The sequence below is a fragment of the Centruroides sculpturatus genome, unplaced genomic scaffold (assembly GCF_000671375.1).
Source record: "Centruroides sculpturatus isolate CEXI.00-Female unplaced genomic scaffold, Cexi_2.0 scaffold859, whole genome shotgun sequence".
NCBI lineage: Eukaryota > Metazoa > Arthropoda > Arachnida > Scorpiones > Buthidae > Centruroides > Centruroides sculpturatus.
This window is the reverse complement of record NW_019385221.1, coordinates 201,884-220,459: the sequence shown is the minus strand read 5'-3', so window position 1 is coordinate 220,459 and position 18,576 is coordinate 201,884.

The window sequence follows — 18,576 nt, the reverse complement described above, 5'->3', positions numbered from 1 at the left end:
TCGCTTCCGGGGCTGCCGGAACGGTTTCTGGCTCCTTCCATTCGGGCTCGCGTCCCGCTCCTGGATACATTTTTCTTAAATGTTCGCAGAAAATTCTGAAACGATCACCCGGCTTGAGACTTTCCCACTTCATATGCTTTTTGTACATAAAAGCGTACAGATACGAATCTCGAAGTTCCTCGGTATAGTGTAGGGGCAGATTTTTTCTGTTCTTGAAGGTCCCCCACATCCTTTCGATGTTTTGCGTATTTTATATCGGAAGGAATCATAACGTCCAAACCCAACTCGGGATATTCATAATCCAAAAGGCGAAATAAATCCGTGGAAGTCTCAATGCGTAAAGTCTCCATTTGTGGGGAAAAGCAAAAAAACAGAAAACGCAAACACCAACCGGTCGAAAATTTCAAAAAACCACACTCAGAACACGCGCAGGCGCTTGCGTCGTCACATGACACGTCGCGCAGGCGCGAAACCACACTCAGAACACGCGCAGGCGCAAAATCCCACTCAGAACACGCGCAGGCACTCGCGTCGTCACGCGACACGTCGCGCAGGCGCTCGCGTCGTCACGTGCCACGTCGTCTCCACAGGCGTCAGGTTTCGAGGCTAAAACAGGAAGTGCCGCCATGATGGTCCACGCATCTGAACATTCACCGAAATATTAGCATTTCGTATACAGATATATCGTTTACAAAAAATTATTATAAATAATAATAAAAATGCGTAAAACTACGGATTTGGACACAGATGGTATAATTGTATAATTTAACAATTATTTAACTTTATAGCAAAATATGACGTCTTTTACCATTCGAGTATTTTGTCATATTTATTATTTTATTAAAAATTCTAAGAGAAAAATTAAAACGCTTTGCAGAATAATAGCAATAAATCAAATTATGTATTTTCTATACTTTATTTATAAAATATTTACTTGAAACATCTAAATAATAGCAAACTCTATATATATCAAAGCAATATAATCAGGTAAAATTCTTTATTTTATTCGAATCTCTCATGGCAAGAAAACTTTACAATTAGAAAATAAAATAAAAGAATTATTCTTTTTATCTGTTGACGTTTTGTTCATTATTATAGTTAATGTGTAATAAAGTGTCATTATTCTGGTTGTATTAAGGCGCATTATTTTTTTTATTTATTTACAAGTAAATAGAAAAGTTCGAAGACAATTGATTTCCGCCCTCCAGATAATAAACACAAAAAAGAAATGGAAAATAAGTTTAGAAAATGTTTGCAATTAAACTTTTTAATATATCTCAAAACTGACATATAGTATATTTTCCAGAAAACTAATAATATAGAAAATGGAATTCAATGGTTTTTTAATTTGTAAGAATAATTCTGCCAAGTCAAACATCTCGACAATGTTACCAATCTTCCAGATTTCAGTAAATGATGTCATTTCATTCTATTCTAAAATTGTTTAAAATTTGACAAGCAAACTTCAAATCTGAATTCGATTTGTATTTAGTTATTTCTAAAAGAAAAGTTTTATATTTTCCAATATCTTTCAAATTTTAGATTACTTGAGAAATCAGTGAAGTCTTATAGACAGTTCCATAATTTGTTACATTAACATTATTATTTGGAGTTTCTATTTATCCATGTATTTCATTTTTTAGATGAACCTATATCAATTGAAATTAAAATATATTGAATTTTATCTTTTATACATGCATTTTTATACTATTTAAGTGATACTTTTAATGTTAAAATAAAAATATATCTCTTAAATAGTCTAACAAATGGCAATAAATACTTTTACCTAATTAGTTTTATCTTTGTCTCTAAAAATAATTTCAATTAAAGAACAATTCCTCCTTTAAAATGTTTCAATGAACATTACAAGATATAGAGTTGTAACTTATCGAAAATGAATAAATGAATTATTGCCTTTTAGAAAATATTACTGTAATAAAAACTCTTCACAGCAAAATTATTAATAAATATCAATAATTCGTAACTAGAAATTCAATTAACAAAAATTTATAAGGTAAATGTAAATACAGTATTTATTTATTTGTATTTAGTATTTCTTACTGAAAATTACTTTTATTCGCGAAAGTAAAGTGTAGAAGGTAGAAAAATTTACGTCAATTTACAAATAGATTTCATGAATTGTATTGAAAGCTAAAACTAAAAATAAAAAATAAGTTCGTAATGATTTGAAATTCCATACTATATAGTTTAACAATTGTTTAAAAATGTTTTTATCTTCAAACTTCAAGCAAATTAAAATACAGTACAATATAAATAGAGGAATTTGATTCCTCAATACATCAGGGCCCGCTCTAGGGGCGGGAAATCCGGACATTTGTCCGGGGCGCCAATGTTTACGGCGCAATTTTGGCTGTAAGTGTGAGAAAAATATTGACGCGTTAAATACTCAATTAATAGAAAATTTCACGTATCGATTTTTTCGTTCTCTAAAAATTTACAGTGCGTATCGTATTTATATTGTTTATGTCTAAAAGCTAAAAATATTTACACTATTATTGAAAAATTAACGCAGAATTTGTAGATAACGATGCTTGAACTTTTTTGAACATGCATATACTTCTCTGAACAGTATTAGCACGCGAGCAAAGCGCCGCTTCAGCTTGTGTTTGAACATGCATAGACTCGCTTATATTAGGGGCAGTCAAATGAAAACGAGACAAACTATATAACAATTGTGGCACAGAAGTTAGTAATGCAGGTAGGTGTGTATATAAAAAAATCCCTCTATTGGGAATCAGGAAGGAACAGCGTGAACGTTCATCGCTGTGCCATTTGTCTGTTAGACGTGCTCGAAGTGAGGTCGGCGAGTCGTGTGTGCGTCCAACATCATTATGGAGGTCCGCTGCTTGTTGACTTTCTGGAATACGGCGCCACAATTATACAGCCGTACATAGAAACTTTGCAAAAATTGAAGCGTGCCATCAAATCCAAACACCCAGGTATGTTGACAGACAGCATCATTCTGTTGCAGGATGATTCCCACCCACATGTTACCAAGGTTGTTTTGACTACGCTGCAGAAGTTTTGCTGGGAACTTCTGTACCGTAGTCCATACACATCCTCCATACTGTCCCGATTTCTCTCCATGCGATTTCCATATTTTTGGAGCCCCGAAGAAAGACATTTGTGGCCGCCAATTTGCTTCGGACGAAAAGATGCACGCCTGGGTACAATCATGCTTCCGTAGGCAACCGCAAACATTTTCTATGAAGGCATTGATCGTCTTGTCTCACAGTGGGATAAATGTATTAATAATTATGGCAATTACTTTTGAAATAATAAACAGTTTATTTACTTTCCCATCTGTCTCGTTTTCATTTGACTGCCTCTAATACTTACCTCTAATTATAAAAGAGCGGTTTCATTACACAATAGCATTATTCTTGCTATTACGTCGGTATGATAACTAGTGGAAGTTCATAAAATTTACTTAAGTACGATTTATTAATTTTTAAAGGTAAATACATCTGTAATTAAGCTGTAGTTTAGTTTGATAGATACTAGTTTATCGTAGATTGATTATCGAATCGTAACAATGAAAGTGTTTTTGAATAAAATAAATATTTAATTTATCCAAAAACGTTGTTTATTAAATCAATAAATATTTGTATTAAATTTGAATGTATTCCATAGGTATAAGTATTTATATTTTTGTTTTATGAAAATAATTATTTGAATCAATAATATAAGACATTTATTAAGTTCATTGCTTCGATAAAACGCGTTTTATAATAATACATTTGAATAAATGAACTGAATAAAATCTCAAAATCAAGATTTATAAAATTGTTTTAATGACTATTTATGGTTTGCTGAAATATTTGTTATTATAAAATACATATATAAAAACACTAAACTTTCTTTACGTTTACAGGATACGAAAAATATTATGTTTAAGCCACAAATATTTTTTTATGTCCATTGACAGAATATAATTTTGAAGTTATGTTAGTTACGGTTTAAGCTTATTTAGAACAAGGATAAATTTTTATTTTTTTAAATATTATTTTATAGTGTACATTGTTTAATTTGAGTTATGTGTGTGCTTCTTCAGGAACGTCTAACGGTCAAAGAAAACAGTCTGGTTACCAGTACAAAAAAAAGGCTGGAAAAGGAAGCCGAAAGGCAAAAACAAGCTGACGCGTTAAAAAATTATATCCAGAGTTGTACCAAACAAATGATGATTCTGAGAATCCAACATCAAGTCCGGTTATAAAAGAAAATACAAAATCGTCACAGGATGATGATGACAAACAAATGGACGAAGTTTCTAAATCAATTGGAACTGACGACATTCTGAGTCTATCATCACCAGATGAAAGCATTGAAAAAATTAACACCAACGTGACTCCCACAGAAAGCTTTGAGTACAGATCCAGCATTATGGCCAAGAATTTTAGGAGTCGCCGAAAGAAGTTGTTTAGTAAGACAAGGTTCACGTAAACCAGGCATGGCCAACATACAGCCCGCGGGCCGGATCCGGCCCGTCTAACGAATTTATGTGGCCCGCGATCAATCTTTCAATATTAACTACTGAAGTCCGAATAGCTCGATGAAAAAATTCTGATGCCTAGAAAAAGAAAAAAATAAAAGTCAACTCACTGTGCGTTTAGAGTTAACCCTCCATTACAAATCTCGTAAGTACAGCGTAAAATGCTGATAAAGCATGATAATGTGAAAAATGTATCTGTAATTTCTATCTACAATTTAATCTCTACGGGGTGACGCCACAATGAGATCTCTCACCACCTCAAAATCTTCCTAGGGCAGCCTCTGGTTTGGCCCGTGGAAAAAGTTTTCTTTCCAATTCGGCCCGGGGGCAAAAACTGTTGGCCACCTCTGACCTAAACTATTGCATAATTACAAATTTCCTTCCAATGACACCGGTCGACATTTTAGCGTAAATTATTATACACGAATTTTAAGCAATGGAGAGCAAATTTTACGAGACTGGCTAGTGCACTCTCTTTCACAAAACTGAGTTTAGTGCTTCTGTTGCAAAATTTTCGGCTGTATAGTTATTTCTCTTTCAAAGGAGGGTTTTAAAAGTTGGAAGAACCTCGGCGAAACTTTAAAAGTGCATGAAATTTCCAAAAATCATATTCAGGCCCAAAAATCATGGCTAGAAATGAACCTAAGGCTAAACTGTTGTAAAACTATAGATGCGGCCTCTCAAAAATTATTAATGCCGAAACAAATCATTGGAACGATGTGATTCTAAGAATCGTAGCAATTACTAAAATGCTTGGTAAAAGTGGTCTGGCTTTTCAAGGTAAAAGCGACAAGTTGTTTGAGTATAAAAACGGTAATTTCTTAAAAATAGTTGAGTTGCTATCTCAATTTGATCCCATTATGGAAGAGCACGTCCGTAGAGTGCTAAAAAAAAAAGACTAAAGCTCACTATCTCGGAAAAAATATACAAAACGAGATAATCGATCTGCTGCATCAAAGTGTAAAGTGTTATATTATTGATGAAATTATAAAATCAAAATATTTTTTTTATAATTTTAGAGTGTAAGGTAGTAAGGTAGAGCATTATGTAAGGTAGAGTAAATGACTTGCAATCAGATATGTTTCAATCAATAAATTTGACGCTGGTGTTCAAATTAAAATTAATGAAAGCTTTTTAGCTTCTTATTAGTCGAAGGATCCATAGAAAAACAAATGTCTTATATTATAATTGGAGAAATTAATGACTTGGGTTTAAATTTGCAGGATATCAGAGAGCAGGGATACGACAACGGGTCCAATATGAGGACAACTGTTTTCTAAACGGGTCCATATTGGACCCATTTTGAAAGCAGGAGTGCAGTCTAGAATTAAACAATATAATTCGCGAGCATTCTATATTCCGTGTAGTAGCCACTCTCTCAGTCTTGTTGTTAATGATATGGCAAATGCATCCTTGGAAGCCGCTAATTTCTTCAACATGGTCCAAAAAATATATTTATTTTTTTCGGCATCTACTTTTGGATGGGCAATACTTTTAAAACATGTTCAAGGTTTAACTTTGAAACCATTGAGTGACACTAGATGGGAGAGTAGGATAGAGACCTTAAAGCCTTTGCGATTTCATTTGGGAGATGTATACGACGCCTTTCTAAACATTTACGAAAACCAAGAAATTATAATTTAATAAGAGACGAGGCCTCGGATTTATTAAATTGGATTAAACAATTTAAGTTTTGTGTTCATTAGTTATTTGGCATAAAATACTAAATTCCATTAATCCAATAAGCAAGTTGATGCAAACAAAAGATTTTGATTTAGCCTTTGCACTTGATCTTTTACAAAACTGCAAAATACTGTACTTTTTAAGAATCTTCGATCGGATTCGTCCTTCGATGAAACTATTATTGATGCAAAAGAACTTGCTACCGAAATTGATGTGGAGGCTAATTTTGGATCAACAATAACATGACACCACGTCAGAAGAATAAAAAGGAACTTCTTATACGCAGCACGAGATGAACCCATGAAAGATCCAAAGATCCAAAAGAAAAATATAAAATAGATTGTTTTTTATTTTACGATCGATCAAGTACTAAATGCACTAGATGCTAGATTTGAACAACTTAGCAATCATAGTAACTATTTTCAATTCTTTTATTATATATACGATTTAAATATCATATCCAAAGAAATGCTTCTAAAACACTGTAAGAATTTAGAATACATTTTAATTGATGGTCATTCTGTTGACATAAATGGGGTAGAATTAGCAGATGAATTTTCAGCAGTATCTGCGCTTTTGGGCAAAAAAAAAGAAAGCCCAAGCAATGTAATGAGCTTAATTACAAAGTTAAATTTTGCCCCAAATCTTACTATTGCTATAAGAATATTGCTAACGATACCAATAACTGTAGCAAGTGGCGAAAGGAGTTTCTCTAAGTTAAAATTAATTAAGAACTTTTTACGTTCGACTACTACACAAAATTGTCTTAATGGTTTGGCCATTCAAGCAATTGAGCATGAAATTGCCGATCAAGTAAATTTAAAAGATGCAATAAAAAGTTTGCAGAACTGAAAGAAATAAAGTTTTTTTTTTGTGATTTTAGCGGAGTTGATGTTACCTTGTTTTATTTTCAAAATAATGGCATTTTGATTGTTCTGCAATAATACATTTTTAATAGCATTTAAAAATGTAAAAAATTATATGGTTAACAATTTGTGGCTAGGTACAGATATTTCTTAATTAATTTCTTCTGTTTTGTACTGCTTGATTATCAATGCTATGTTATATGTTTCTTTCTAAATATATGCTTTTATTAAAATTTAAATAAAATAATTTGATTTTTATTTTTAATAAAATAGAATATATATATATATTCTTAAGGAGCGGAAGTTTGTCTTTTTGTCCAAAGCGATGTAACCGCTAGAGCGGGCCCTGGCGGGAGATACCTCCCGAAGAGACAGTTCCCTATGGGAAACTGATCCCTATTTAGGTGTTACAAACGCAAGGATCCACCCGTTAGCGACGCGAAAACCAACGAACAACTAGTGTTTGGTGGTTTTAGCCATTCGTTCACTACTGGGCACTAAAGTATCTTAGATAATATTAAATCTTATTTAAAACATTCTTTTAGTATTGAATTTTTTCCAAATCTCCCCGTAAACATCTATTGTACTGTATATTTAAAAAAATAATAATGCGGACATTTGAAATTTACCGAAATAACAAACGTAGACTATCCAAAACGGCGTTTTCACTAGTCCTTTTTTACACCAAGAATTTATCTAAAAAGACACTGAGGTTTGATCTTTTATTCGAGGCCATAACTTCAGTAAATTATGTAAAAGACAACATGATGTATACGTTCCATTTTAGTAGTGTCTTGTTTCTGTACATCATACTTTTCCTGATAACAGAAGAGTCATACCGGCCATCTATCTAATTCCGTTCGGGAATAACAATTTCGAATTGAAATAAAGTGACTTCAGTTTCAAGACGGAAGTTCGTATATAGTTAATCTAGGCCTACTGTCCCTGTGCTTCTCATATCTGGTCTCAAGTTTCATCTGTCTCCGTTCTCGAGATTAAGGAAGAATGGACAGGCACCAGACAGACGCCGGTAGAAATTTATAGGTCTGCAATTTCATAATTGCAACCCAAAAATTTTGAAAATGAATGTAATCTAAGGTAAAAGAAGTAATTTACGTGTTACTTGAAATCGAATGATATAATTATATTTTATTTTTAAAGATATTTTTTTATATCTAAAAAATAATTCATTATATCCCGTGATTTCCCGGGATCCCGAGAAACAATTCACTTTTCTCGAAATTCTGGGACAAAGAAAGAACCAGAAAATGAGAAACCCTAGTTCGTCCCTTGTCAGAACGAGCTGGCCAAGTGGAGTTTTCCGGGTTTCCTTGACGTCTGTAACGTCTGAATAGGGGCAGTTACGGTTAAAAAGACCTCCCGGACGGCATTCCCCCTAGCCAGATCGCCCAAGTAACTTAACAAACAACAACATATGCAAATAGCACTTATGTACTATTTAAATTTATGGGTGCTTTTTTCATATGAGATTGAACCTCATATTACTTATCAGAGGTTTGTTTTTTAATCAAATCACATCAATTTCTAATTTCTATTAGGATAAATGTTCTATGTAGAGAATAAATAATGAAAAATGGAAGTTTAATATTTTATAAAATAAAATTTGATAACTATAAAATCCAGCGACGAGTTGCCCAACATTTCCGGCAATAAAAAATCTAAAATTGTGTCAGCACAAGATTAAAAAAAATTTTTTTTGCCTCATCTGATATCATACTTTATTTTAAAACCTGTTATATTATAAGGCATTATAAAATGGCCCAAAGCTTAATTTTGAGGTACAGATAAGTTTTATAAAAAAAATTGTAAATGCTAATAACGAGTAAAATCATTAAGTCCAACCCCACTCGACATATGACACATGATTCCTGTGTAGCTTCCACGCCTTGATTTTAAACCACTAACATTTAATACCGTCAATTCTTCTCCGTGCAAAATTTCAGAAATTTCGACAAAACACACAGGAGTTATTAACGTTCAAACTGAGTGAACAAAATCATGCTAGCCCCGCACACATACAAACAGTCATACATACAGAAAAACGCCCGAATATCTTTTGCATTTCTCGACGTTTCAAGGTTTCCCGAGTCAATAATGTAAAAATCTTGCAGAGTCATTTTTGATCGATTGCCATAGTTTCCATCTGTTATATATAACTGTTGGGTAAGTGAAAATAAAGAATACAGCGAGAGATACATAATAAAGTATTTACTATCTAAAATTTCTTATCTTTTTATATCCTGATAACGTCCTTATTGTTAAATATTGAATTATATTAGGATACTGAATCAGATAATAATAAGTGATTATATTATTTATAAGTTAACTTGATGTTATCAGCAACTTGACTTTTAAATAATTGACTTTTATTTACTTATTCCAAACTGTAGAATTGCATTTGAGTGACATCTATTTTACAAAATTACAGAGGATGCAATAGAAAACAAATATAAATTTTTTACATTTTGTATCATAAATGTACGTAATACAGAGTGTAAAGTGATAGAATTACAGCAGTTTCATTTTTTCTCGAAATAAAGAAGCTTATTTTCCTTAAATCCAAAAATATCTGCATCTGGTAAATAGATACAAACCTTAACAGAAAAAGCGTTGTTCAATTCTTAAATACATTCAGTTCTATACATTTTCTAGGCGAATACAACTTATAAAAATTTATTGTAAGATTTACAGATTTTTTTATAAACATATATTTTGATAATTGAACCTCTATGACTGCGTTTGTATTTAGATTCTATAATACTACTAGCTTACCCGTCGCGCATTGCTGCGTTCTCAGAAGAAACGAAATTCAAGCAAACTCGTTATAATAAAATTCAAGTTACATTTTATCATTTTTATTGAAACTTATTATTATTATTATTATTTATTTTTATCGAAAAAACATTTCAAAGTGTCGTTTCAATTCTATTTATTTATTGGAGTGTTTGTGGATATACGATATTTTTTTGTTTTTCCGTCTGGTGTGTACACGAATAAATCAGAAGGTTTTCCGATGCGTGAGCTGGCCACATACAGTTGTCCATGTGAGAAGAACGGATTTTCCAAATTTACCTCACAGACTTGCAGCGATTGTCAGAAGTGCGATATTCCCCATTTTTATGTATCTTTTTAATCCTTTACAATTTTAATTATTTAATTGCTCCTTCCTCTCTTCCTTGGCGTGTTGTGAAATTTATGATAGTTGGATAATAAACCGTTTTATTGTAATTTGTCTTTTTAAATTATTTTAGGTTAATATTTTAAAATTTGGAAAAGGGGGATCCCTAGATCGGTAAAATAGGCGAATTTCCTTTTACAACTTCGGTTGTTGTTCGGGATACAGTTAAAGATTTAATAAAGTTCGAGCGAATACATAATTAGCAAAAAATAGTTGAAATAAAGTGATTAAACAAAAATTATTACAAATATCGTAAATAACCGTTCACAAATGCATATATAAAGAAATTTTTTGAAGGGGAGGAAATGGTCTTCACAATTTGAAATCCATCGAACTCACGATGAAATGCTCGTATACACTCGCGCCATCTATCGTAGGATAAATGTGCTATGCCAGAAACCTTCGCGGGAGTATATCAAACAACTTCCCAAAGTTCCATGGAAATCGGATAAACGGTGTGGTAATGCATGAAGGACATACAGACAGCAGACATGCATTCATTTTTATATACAGTAGAACCTCGATTATCCGGATTGTTCAAGATAAACAAAAATTTTACGAATTTGCTGATTTGCACTTGGCGAATTACGACACTGTTTATGTACGTCATGGAATGCATAACTTTTTTTGTTTCAACAACGTCTTACACGGCACAGTGGCCATAAACTCTTAAATATATTTTGCGTCGTAATAAAAATATAACTTGACATACGTATTTATAAATAATTTTATTTTCAAATTACATCATTTCTATGACCAAGGGCGGCATAAGTCATGGGCAACGTGGGCCACCGCCTATGCCTCGCGATCCGAAGGGCNCTGCATACTTTAATATTAAAAATCTAAACTATTTGTTATCTTTACAGTCTTATTAATTATATTTATTTTACATTTTATTGTTTTTGTCAAGTATTTATAAAATTAATTGGATTCGTGTAAACTTTCTATATTCTGTGATGTCGAAGGTGATACTCCTAAACAATTATTATTATTTTTTCGTTATGTTATATGATGTAAAGAAAAATATTCTGTAAATATTGTTTGATAAAGCTGTTTTATGAAATTATTCTAAAATAAAAGAATTTGGATTATTTTTGATAAGGTTATGTAATATTTAGTTTCATTTCTAAAGAATCACACAATGAAATATGTCACATAGAAATAAATTTTAAAACTTTTTAACTTTGAAGGTAAATTAAATACAATATAAGTAAGTGATATTCTGGTAATAAAATTAAATTGGTTTAATTTAAGTAAATATTCAACTGCCGTAAAATTTCATATTAGTTTTTTAGTTTTTCCAGTATCTTTCATAAATCACTTGAATAGTAAAGGAAAGAAAATGAAAGTCAATATAAGTTACAATATTTAAGCAAAATATCTTAAGTGCTTAAAACTTATTGTAATAGTTGATAGTTTCAATATTACAGATATAATTGAATTTCTATTATACCGAGTGGAATTCGGATAAGATAGAGAATATATTTAAGAGGAAGAAGACATATTTCAAATGGCTGAACGTCAGAATATGAGTATAGAAATTTTTGCAATAAAAAGAAATAAAATAGATATTATAAGAAAATACTGGAACCTGAGGAATTTTCGCATAATGATTAATAGCGTGTTTGGCGTTAGATAAAGTACAGAAACGTGGAAACAGTTAAAAATTCCAACGGAACTTGGCAACCTAAAGACAGAAGTATACAGGGCGGGCCAACGAAAACGAAACGGCAGAGTTATCGTGTTCGTGAAAGCAAATCGCTCGGACAGGTCGATTTTATTCTCAAGGGGAAATATTTTTTTCCTTGCATATGCGGTCCAGCTTAAAAGGTTTTTTTTATGTTTGTTAATACTTTTTTCTGAAATAAGTGTTTGTTTAGTTAATAAAAAATGAATGAGTTTTTAAAATATTTTGTTGTCTGTTGTATTCAAAATCACAAAAACTTTATTGCAGAAGATGTCCCCTTGATAATAAAATCGACCTGTCCGAGCGATTTGCTTGGACGAACACGATAACTCTGCCGTTTCGTTTTCGATGGCCCACCCTGTATTACATATCATTTAAGATGTGAAAAGAGTTTTATGAAAACCTTTTATATGAGACTAGGCCTAAAGATAAATATACAAATTAAGAAATAACTCAAAATATATGGTAAATAAAAGTAAATTTTGCAGTAAAAACATAAAATAAAAACTGGAAATCATCCAGAACCTTCTGGCATAAATGTGAAATTTACAAAGAATGGAGGAAAGAAAGTTATAAGTTTATTATCTAGATTATTCCAAGAAATTATGGATTAAAATGGAATTTCAAATTAATTGATAATGGATTTTAAAAAATAATATTTTAAAAAAGGAAGTAGAAAGTATTTTTATTACGAAAGATATTGTGTTTTGGATTCCATTGAGAATATTCTAAACAGAATAATAATAAATATTGAATTAAAAAAATTAATTCAGTGTTTTTCAATTATTTTCTAATAGAGACACTCTCAATATGGTAAGTTTTTTTTCTAGCGGCATTCTATTTTATCAGTGTTTTTATTGCGCCTATCACACCGTAAGTTGGGATAACTCTGACCCAAAACTCTATCATTTTGCGAAAAGTTTGATAAACTGGTTAATATTGCAGCAATATTTTTCTGACGTATTAAAACTGAAATAGGGAATACATTTAGATAAGTTGTTAAGTCTTTTTGAGTTTTTAAAGGCCCGAAAAATTAATTATGAAACAAAGTTACCATTCCATGGATTAACTTTGATGAAACAATGATCCTATATTTTATTGATTTTAGTGTAATACATTCCTGAGCTAATGCTGATCAGGGATAATTGCTTTAAGTTAACAATGCACTAAATATATTTTAATTTTGGACTGTTAGGAACCAAAATGATTCAAAATAATTTAGACAGAAAGTTTATTAACTTTTAAAAGTGTGATTAAAAATGATTAAACTAAGTTATTTTTATACAAATCATCATGCATATAACTAATATATCAGATTATCAATCTCAGAAATAGAAAATTGATTACGTTTTAAAATAATTTTTTTAAGGATTTATTTTACAAAAAACAACAACTCATTTGTATAGAATACAATCCTCTTTTTCAGACCATCTTTAACATTTTAAGCCGTTCTCCATACAATTAATAACAGGCCCTACTTCGAAAATGAAAAATACATAGTATAGCTACAAGTCATTGAACTACAGTATATACTGTACTTGTATTATAAACATTCTTGTAAATCACAAGCTTGTATTAATAAAGGCAGGAAATTAACATTATTGGATAATAAATAAAATACATATAATCTAAATATATTAAATTACATGCCCTGCTGACTAACTGACTGATTGATTCATCATCGCCCAGAGCAAACCGCTGAACCTAAAGAGGTAAAATTTGGTACACAGTTAGGCCAAGACTCCACTAGCGTAAAAACGGGCGTAAAACCCCTCGCCATAAAAGCTATTAATCACGTGACCCTGATATTTTACGTCTGAGCAGGTCGTAAAATATTTTACGGCGAGGGGTTTTACGCCATTTTTACGCTTAGTGTACAGTACGTCATGAAAAGCACACTATGAAGGGATTTTTCAAAATTTCCCCGCAGGGGAGAGGGAGAGGATTAACGTTTAACCTGAAGAACGGCTTTTACTGTACTATTTTATATGCGATTTTTGTTTTATAGTAAAAATAATGATTGAGAATCTTAGTGAAATACCGAGGGAGGGTTATTTTTATCAAATTGCAAATTTTGCGCGGGTGAAGTCGGGGATAACAGCTAGTTTGATTATATAATAAAAATGTCTTCGGAAAGACATCATTTGCATTCTTATGTTAGATGAACTAAAAAGCTTTAAGTTGGACTAATGTTATTCTAAATTTTTGGCCAAAGTTTCTCTAAGGTGCAAAGAAGTCAACAGGAAAGATAATAATAATAATTCGTAACAAATTTAATTTTAGACATTAATTACTTTTTCTATACGTCATAACTAAAAAAAATATACTTACGTAAACATAAAAACTAAGAGATTATTCCATTCAGACAGAACTTGTGGGAGTGTATTCAAAACAGCTATTTTTTATCAGAGGTGATATCTAGGCAAAAGAATGAACTACACATAACAACTATTCGGCACATATAATACTATAACTGATAGTATTATATGTGGTTCGTTTTAATCGTTTTGCGTCTGTGCTTTATTAGCGTGTGGTGAATCCGTTCATCTAAATATTAGCGACAACAACACAAAGACCTAACAACACGAAGATTTATCTACAGACCAAGGGACAGAACATACAATGTGATATAAAACCCAAAGCTTTAAAAGCATTTCTAGCATTTGTTGTAGGTCATTATTCACTAGCTCCCTGATTTTATATGAAATNGCTGTACAGCATATTGATAGGAACAAAAAAGTCAAAGGAACCGTGCTTCATGGAAATTTGTAAACAACGCCCACTAGGGGGCGTCCCGGGCTACTAGTAATGCTATAACTGATAGTATTATATGTGGTCCGTTTCAATCGTTTTGCGTCTGTACTTTATTAGCGTGTGTTGAATCCGTTCATCTAAATATTTAGCGACAACAACACAAAGACTTAACAACACAAAGATTTACCTACAGAACAAGGGACTGAACATACAATGTGATATAAAACCCAAAGCTTTAAAAGCATTTCTAGCATTTGTTGTAGGTCATTATTCACTAGCTCCCTGATTTTATATGAAATGGTGAATAATGACCTACACCAAAGGAATTTATGATAATTTAGGAATTGTCAGCGTCGAAATAGAAAAATGAAACAAATGCTTGGTGTAGGAGCAGGAGATGCGGAATTGAATATGAAATTGAGTCGAGAACAGAAATATTTTATTCGCTGAACATGATGATCAAAGAAATAACTTTGAGATTTTAACAGTTTTAGTGAACTTGCCGAGAACTATACCTTTCTTACCTCGTTGAATATTTTTGTTGATAAATATTAGTGTCGATAATGAATGATAAAAGTAGATGACGATCACTATGATATTGATATGAATCAGTTCTTCATTGATTGAAAAGACTTCATAGTTTTATTAGTACAGCTGTTTTGCAAGAAGAAACACCGACATGGAAAGACGGCTCCCTTGAACTTTTGCAGCTTATTCTAAAACTTAGTCATTGAAACTCGGTTCCAAATATTGTAATACAGTACTACTATGGATTTTTTCACAATTTCTGTCAGTGTCTCTATCTATGAGAGTAGTTTTTAAAACTAAAACTCATTAAAAAAATTACCTAAAATTTATGAACATCTTGTAGTTGAGAAACCTTGCCATACTGTATCTCTATAGAATAACAATTGACAAACAAAACAGATTTCGACAATGTTATCGAACATTTTGCTAATAGAAAAGCAACAAAAATACGTTTCTAAAATACCATTATACAATGTACCATGTAATGTTGGAAAGTAAACGAAATAAAGCTCCTCCTTTTTAATTCAAATGTCTTTCCGAACGAAATGGTATACGAAAGAAACGTTTGTGTGATTTTTTTTAATTGAAAATCTACATGTTACAGTTAAAATTTTCATTTCAGAAATAAATAAGTCATCATAATTTTTTTTACAGGTACCACTAAAGCTATTCGTGTTTTTTCTTTTTTTGTCTAAATATATTTAAAGTTTATAATGTTGTATTTTTTCATGGGTCAACAAACTTAAGGTCCATCCCGAGTGGAACATATTTTATCTATGCTATTGCAGTTGCAATTACGGACCACGCTAGGTAACAACGAAATTCAGCAATTTATTTACCGTGTACCTGTGGAGCTTCCGTGGAGCTTAGAAAGAAAATTGCTTCTAAACCTTTTTATTTTGTCCAATTTATTCTATATGATAATGTTTATGGAACCGTACCGTACTATATCTGATCGATCAATGTAGACATTTCATTTCATAGTCTATTTGAAATGATTTTAATTAGATAAACACGAAACAAATATTATAATATATATAGAATTTTCAACATTTATTATTTTTAAACTACAAATGAAAGCGTTATAGATTAAATATTTAAATCAACAAAGCAATTTACGAGATTAAATGAAGTTATTTAAAATATTAAAAAAATTATTATAAAATGAAATTTTTATTAAGTTATTTAGAATAATGCAGAAAACATATTGAATAAATTTTAATAATTATCAAAATATAACCTAATTTTTCATCATCAATAATTTACGTTAATTAACACGGAAAAGTCTAGATATCTTGTCATGGATTAATTTCCTTCTTTCATATAATTTATGTTTTTTCAAATATATTTTATGCATACTGCACAAACTTTTTTAAAGTTCTCGATTGTCACACACCCATTCGATGTACGTAATTTTTGCAGAACCGCCCTTTTATCGTCATCCCATTTTTCTTTTACTTAAATCGAATTAAAAAATGTGCATTATAATATCTATAAAAATAAACATCTTTTTCATAAAAACTAGAAATGATGTATTTAAGTATAAACAAANAAACTAAAACTCATTAAAAAAATTACCTAAAATTTATGAACATCTTGTAGTTGAGAAACCTTGCCATACTGTATCTCTATAGAATAACAATTGACAAACAAAACAGATTTCGACAATGTTATCGAACATTTTGCTAATAGAAAAGCAACAAAAATACGTTTCTAAAATACCATTATACAATGTACCATGTAATGTTGGAAAGTAAACGAAATAAAGCTCCTCCTTTTTAATTCAAATGTCTTTCCGAACGAAATGGTATACGAAAGAAACGTTTGTGTGATTTTTTTTAATTGAAAATCTACATGTTACAGTTAAAATTTTCATTTCAGAAATAAATAAGTCATCCTAATTTTTTTACAGGTTCCACTATAGCTATTCGTGTTCTTTTTCTTTTTTTTGTCTAAATATATTTAAAGTTTATAATGTTGTATTTTTTCATGGGTCGGCAAACTTAAGGTCCATCCCGAGTGGAACAAATTTTATCTATGCTATTGCAGTTGCAATTACGGACCACGCTAGGTAACAACGAAATTCAGCAATTTATTTACCGTGTACCTGTGGAGCTTCCGTGGAGCTTAGAAAGAAAATTGCTTCTAAACCTTTTTATTTTGTCCAATTTATTCTATATGATAATGTTTATGGAACCGTACCGTACTATATCTGATCAATCAATGTAGACATTTCATTTCATAGTCTATTTGAAATGATTTTAATTAGATAAACACGAAACAAATNAAAATACAGCAAATGTTTATTTCTATAAGCATGACGCTATTCAGAAACATACAAGGCAATTGTTCAAAGAGGATTTTTTCGCCTAAATACAATTGAAAACAATCATAATCCGAACAAAGTCCACATATTACAAAATCCGTAAAAATTTAATTGTTTTAATTCCACAGTTATTGTTTATTTAAAATGGTGTTGAAAAAGTTTTTGTTCTCTTTATCTATAATTTCCAACATAACACAAATATCTTTTTTATTGTTCTCGCTCAATGGTTATACACCTGCTAACCATAACATATCTACTGACTTGACATCTTGGAGAGTTGTTCATCTCTCAGACACAAGGCATTTCTCTCATCCTATTAAGGCCCACCAGTGCCTGTATGGATAAAACCACTGAACACTGGTCGTGTGATTGAGCCTTGCCAACTGGCCATGTGGCGTTCTGCGAAGTTTTCTTCACGTTTGTAACACCTGTGTAGGGGAATCTTTTCATAAAAGATTTCCCGAGAAGCATTTTCTCCTAGGCAGATCGCCAATGTGTCGCGTTGCCGTAAAANTATTTAAAATGGTGTTGAAAAAGTTTTTGTTCTCTTTATCTATAATTTCCAACATAACACAAATATCTTTTTTATTGTTCTCGCTAAATGGTTATACACCTGCTAACCATAACATATCTACTGACTTGACATCTTGGAGAGTTGTTCCTCTCTCAGACACAAGGCATTTCTCTCATCCTATTAAGGACCACCAGTGCTTGTATGGATAAAACCACTGAACACTGGTCGTGTGATTGCGCCTTGCCAACTGGCCATGTGGCGTTCTGCGAAGTTTTCTTCACATTTGTAACACCTGTGTAGGGGAATCTTTTCATAAAAGATTTCCCGAGAAGCATTTTCTCCTAGGCAGATCGCCAATGTGTCGCGTTGCCGTAAAACGAATAAAACTAAACCCATCGTATTAAGTCGCTAAAGCTCTTTTCGTAGAAAACCCAACCACAATTTTCTTTAGTCATTCTCAGCCATGACGCTTTTTATTTATAAATCAAATCAAATTATTTATAATA